Source organism: Caenorhabditis briggsae, assembly GCF_000004555.2.
Source record: "Caenorhabditis briggsae complete genome, chrIV, whole genome shotgun sequence".
Taxonomy (NCBI): Eukaryota; Metazoa; Nematoda; class Chromadorea; order Rhabditida; family Rhabditidae; genus Caenorhabditis; species Caenorhabditis briggsae.
The window spans coordinates 6731915-6738340 of NC_013487.2; positions in this window are offsets into that span (position 1 = coordinate 6731915).

Below are 6426 nucleotides of genomic sequence, written 5' to 3' on the forward strand. Positions count from 1 at the left end.
GTGTCATATCGATAAAAAACGAAAATTATAATAATTACGTTATTCTTGCTATCATCTAAATTTTCTGAACTCGAGACTACTTCTCTTTAAAAAATACCCTACTAAAAAGAGATTGCGTGAGACATGAGAGAAGACGTCTACTCCAATCAAGAATTCACGGATTCCTCGTCTCCACTCATAGATAATTTTGGGGTGTTTCAACCTTTTGGTTTTTGATGATTGATAGTAGGGACCAAATGGTTTTAGAGTGGACGGACGCCACATTTACGTCAACATAGAGGTATTTTTAAAGATATCCAGAACCGGATTTTTGAAATAGGATTTTATTTTTACTCCCTGAAAACGAAGTCGTAATGGTCTATTTTGAGATATAAAGTTTTCACTGTTTCTTATTTTTTATATTTGCTGTCAGAAAGTTTTAATTTCATTGATGTGACTAGATGATACGTAAAACTGGCTGCTCTAATAAAAATCTGAATCTTAAAAATCTAAATCTACAGCGATTTTTCCGAAAAAAAGAATAACTGATAAGACTCCGAGTTTTAACATTTCGGAATTTCGAAATATTCCAATTTTAAAATTTTCGGAATTTAAACTTTTATGTAAAAAACACTCTCCCATCATAAAATCGAGACATTTTTTTTTCGAAATACCGAATTCCGTTAAGAACATGTTTTCATCCCTAGGTCGGAATTTTGTTTACAATCACAAATCACATCAACATCTATTATTTTATTACTCATTACCACCCAAATACATTCTCGAATACATATTTCAATGTCCCTGAGTCAGCTTCAAGCCAAATATAGCCGAAGTGATTTCTCTTCTAGATATATTCCTCTCTTCGACTCATTCCAAAATAGTTTATCATCTTCTTTCCCCTTTTTTGACGCATTTCATCCTCCGCATTCGAAAATACAAAATGTGCGGTGCTTTATAAGAGTCCTTGGTTCCTTTTCATGAATAGGCTCTCGTTTTTTTTTAACGTTGTGCACTTTTTTTCTGTCAACAAAAAAACTCATCCAGAATATTTGCTATCCGCAGAATGGGGCCTAAAATATTTCCAACCTAAAATAAAAATAGCTGCTGGAAACAAAAACAACAAGCTATGGAAAATGTTGAAACCTGGTAAATAGTTTATTTGCGTCGGTTCCAGGAACCTCGTTCTGCTCCGACCCCCGCATTTTTTCGAGAACAAATCAAGCTAATTTTTCTTCCGGAACATCCTGAAAGTCTATTTATGCTACATTTCCTTTTGAAAATATGTTTTTTGTCGGTTCCGCCTGTCTATTCATTTTTTTTGTTCCTTCTCTTCTCGTTTCACAATATAATCTCCTAGAGTACAATCAACACAAAAATTAGTGAAGAGGGCCAAAAAGAAAGAGAAGCTTCTAGAGGATGTATGTCACGAAAGAATGGGTAAGTAGAGTAGAGGTCACTAATAAGATTTAGCAAAAAAAGAAAGAAAAAAGTAAGGGACCTTTTAGAAATTACGAGTAGAGATCAGAGTCACCGAGTAGGGTAGGCCTACTGCTACTGCTATACGCCTACATTTCCTGACAGAAGAGTTGGCTCAGAATGAACTATTAGCTGCTTAGAAACATTTGAGTTTTGTACGTACTTATCTTCTGAACTAGTCAACGTCATTTCCGGATTTCTTATCGTATCCAATGGATATTTTTTACTTAATGTGTTCGAATTAATTAATACACCTTTCTGTTTCAGTATGGCCTTATTATTTTAAGTTTCTGATTAATGATTGTTCGTTTATTTTCAAAGAAAAACTCATGATCATGCCAAAACTTTCGGTTCTAGAAAAATGTCCAGAAAAATATGTACACTCACATAAAAACTACTTCAAAACATTAATATTATAGAAGGGACTCCCACACTGTCAAGATTGAGCTTAACCATCTTAATTCCTATGCAAGAAATCAAAAATGTGTCATTTGATAAAATGTTTGTGATATTACGATAAACAATTTATCAGTTGACAGTTTTTGATATCTATTTTAGGAACTGATTGTGAGATAAAACGGCTCAAAGTTAAAAGTTAAGAGCTTCCTATTAGAGGTTTTACGGTAAGTTAAATCCGAAATAAGTTTCAAATTCTTCGAAAAGTCGCTTTAAAATCTTTTAAAACATCTCTAAAGTCATTTGAATTCCCACAAAAACGAAAACAAATTCTAGGTGACCTCTAGAAAGATGCAAATAGTATATGAAACATTTTCTGCATACCTTACTAGAATTTTCAGTGCCCTTACATAGTTCTGAACCTATATTTGGAAACTTCATGGTTCCCCGAAGAGTTCCAAATTTTTCAACCTAGAAATAAAACCCAACTTAAGATTAATCTATCCCGAATATCTTCCTTATATATAAACAAGAATAAGAGTTCATGGATATGAAATAGGTTTATTCTCAATCGTCATTGGAATTCGGGATGATTCAGGGTTTAGAGTCTGTAGAGGGACTGGAGGATTGGGAATTTCTATCTTGATCTCCTAGAGCCAATATGTCACATGAGAGAATGGTATTTCATGACTCATGGGGCAAAGTCCAGAGAGAAAGGCACGTCGTGGCGCTAAGGAATCAGACTAGAAACAGTAGAACCGATTTCATGGGAAACCGAGTAATAAGGGTCTTGCAGACCCTTACACAAGCGTCTGTTGGTATCTCTGTCAGTCTGTCGACCTTTGAAAAGCTTGGAAAATAAATATAGATTTACGTGACGCTTAAAAAATGAGGAGCGGCGATCCAGTGAAAAAAAAGATAAACACGCGCCAAAGGCGCACCAGCTACCTGGTTCTCAATAGAAACTTTAAAGAAATGTTGAACTGAACCAAGGATTTGGAAACAGTACGACGGTCGGCAGCATCCCGAGCAGTGTGTAGGTTTCCGTGGATCAACTGTCTTTTTTTCGGAAAGAAGCTAAGCCACCGAAAAAAAAATCAGGAGACGCTGGACCGCCGAATCCAACCTATCACAGAAATGACCTAACCAAAAAAGCCGATGTCCTGTTTTCGATAGCCTTGAAGTTATTCCATTCGGTATGGGACGTACTCCAGAGCATTCACTCTATGCATAAATGATGTTTTTTCTGGAAATTTAGAAATCATGTCGCCAGTGCTCATCTCGCATTTTCAATTCAATTCTAAAAAATTTTTGGTCGAAATTTTAAAATTTTGTAACATTTTTAGAGACTTTTATTCCGTTTCACGTCATCTAACCTAAAAATAAGTGTTCTCCAGACATAGTAACCTAAAAATATAATGTTCCTAGACATCATATCAACTCTAGACACATATATTTCTGCCCAGACCCATTAACCCTTCCCATCTTTAGAAAACTTTTGGGTGGGTGTAGACCGCAAAACCCACACGTCTTCTACTGATTCTCAGAATCCAAAGTTTTCAATTTGGGGAGTATAAAAGGCTCGGGAAAATTCAGTGTTTGCAACGACGGAAACCCTCCGTTTTCACCTGTTTTTTGCCTTTCCCTCAAAAATTTTTCTTTTTTTTCCTTGATGCCCCGCCCACTTTTTCGAGCATTGACTTTTTTACATGAATATGGAAAAAAAAGGAAGGGACGACTTCTTTTGTTGACTTAAATTCTTCTTTTTTCGTTATTTATCGTATTTTGATCCGAATTTTTTTGCAAAAAAGGGACACCTTTAAAACTGCAAAATTGTCTGGCTTTTCTAGAGAATTGTGATCACTTTCCGTGCCTAGCTACTTTTCTGACTTCCAAGTTTGTTTATTTCCAGTTATTTGTCCTAAATCACTCCTAAGCAATAAACAATAAAAAACGAATAAACAATTAGTTTTTCAGCTTTGGACGAAATTGTTATTTCTGATACCTTGTCAAATATTTTATGAAGTCGGAGACCACTATGATTAAATTCACTGTTCAAAAAACCTGTCAAAAAATTAGTTGAAAGTAAATAATCCAATAAACGTCCGATTCGTGTATTGGCATTTTGGGTACTTGTTAACTGTTTTCAATGGGGCGTATTTTCAAAATTTGCGCATTTCTATCTATCCAGAATCTGAAGAACAATGAATCATCCACCCTCACTTCTCTATCTCATATTTGCGAATTCCATCTTCGGAACTTTTCAGAATTCCGAAAACTTGTAGAAAGTCGTCGTGCCTCCTTAAGTACCTGATGTGATGAGTGCTCACTGCTCTTTTCCTCCATCAGAAATCTTGTTCCCCATTGTTTTTCTCATTTTAACGTCTGTAGTCGTTTTGTGTGAAACTTGAATTCAATTTGAAAAATGGATGGGGAAGAGATGAGTAGGAGAAAAAAGAGTTTATGCTCGTAATCTAACTAGAGCCTATTTTTCGAGGTGTTTTGGTCCTTAGAATTTTTTGGCCCTTTTAACTTTTAAAAGATTTTCATCCATTTTCAGTTTTTAATCTTACAAGGACAGTACCCAAAGAAAAATCTAAGGACCTAAAAAATTCCAAGGACCAAAATATCCGGCCAGAAGTCTGCTAGTGGATTCAAAACCAAACGATTAAAAAACCAAACGATTAAAAAACCAGATTTGTTTTTTATTTTCTGTTGTTTTATTTTTTGCAGTTTGTTTTTTATTCAGACCCCTAGATATTTTCTTTTCTGATACAACAGTAGGTCCAAAAAGCATAATATCTTTCAGCTGACCTCCAAATCTTCTAGAATTTTTCATATTGTATAGTTTTTGCAGATCATTTCTATCATCCGTTATCAAAATATCAGTTTCCATTCGAAATCCACGTCACGGCTATATGTTTTTCCACCACCCCACATCTACATCTCTAATCCTTGATCTGAAAATCTGAAAAATTTCTGACCTCCTCGTCTAACTATTTTCCTGGAAAAACTTGCTCATTGACCTCTTTCTTCAAAAAAAAATCTCCCCTGCTTCTGTCGAACGTCTTTTTCAATTTTCTGCCCGACTGATTCAAAGAATCCAGGGGAAAATTCTGGAGCCCCTTGGAGTTTTGACATTTCGCCTAATTTTGGTGCTGTTGTCGAGTTTTTATTTTTGTTGACATTGACACGTTTTTTTTTCGGAATCAAAAGATTTTAGGGATTACCCAGTGGGAGTCTGTGCAAAAAACAGATAGAGAAGCAGTTGAATTTCATTAAAAGCTCTATAGGCTCCTCCACGTTTCTGCTTCCCCAACTAGGAAGTCCCAAAGACCACAAATTTTGCTTTGCCCAAAAAATCTATACTCTAAATATGACACTTGTTCAATTTGTCCACTTTCTGGTGTCACCAGAATCAGATCGATTTGAAAAATTATTAAACGGCTGAAAATTTTAATTTGATTGGTAGATTAAAGTTTAAGCACAAGTGTATCGTTGACGTACTACAATTGGAGATTAGTTAGATGAGGGAAGAGGACAGGTGCTTATTTTTGGTGACGTGGCATTTTAAGGAGATTCCGAAAGGTTGTAGGGGGTGGTGAAGATCTTAAGAAGGGGGAGGATTTGCACGTCAATTTTGACTTGGTTGATGATCTAAATTAAAAAAGGTCTTCACTATATAAAGAAGACTTGAAACTCTTTACTAACAATAGTTTAGCTTCCTCACCTTTGGACTTGAAAAATGTTTTTTTACTGTTTAATATACCAAAGAAGTTCACCCAGTTTTTTAAACTTTGATAGAACGTCTTAAACATACATGTAACGGACGGTCTCCCATGTAACGGACGCACAGAACAGTTACGAACTGCAAATTTATTTTTGATCTACAGAAAAAAATTTGGCGCGATCACAATTGCAAGTCTAAAGCCGTATTTTTAAGGTTTTTTAGCTGGTTTCGTGGACACAGGTAAAATGCGAACGGGTTCGTTACGGACGCTTCGCGTTCGCGCGCGGTTGAAATAGGAACCGCATACGGACCGCACGCGAACCGTTTTCAGTAAATAGCAGTAAATTATTCGGATTGATCCGTATCCTGTCCGTTCGCGAGCTCCGTATCCGATCCGATTGCGAATCATGACCAAACGGATCCGTTTGCGAACTCAATAAAACATTTGATTACGGATCAATCCGAATAAGGATACGGATCAATCCGAATAATGTACTGCTATTTACTGAAAACGGTTCGCGTACGGTCCGTATGCGGTTCCTATTTCAACCGCGCGCGAACGCGGAGCGTCCGTAACGGATTGTTCGCGAATCACCTGTGGAGATTCAAGAAGATTCAAATGACTTTTAAAAAATCAATTATTTGCTATAGAACCCTGTATGGTCCTTTTCCGGGAGAAAATATTCCAAAAAATGCCAATTTTCAAGATGTTTTACAGAAAAAATGTATCCCCTCTTTCAGTTTTTAACATTTCTAGAAGTTTTATATCTCAAAAGAATCGCGATGGTTTATTCTTCATTTTGTATGGATGAATTTTTAATGCGTCTGATAAAACTTTTTTT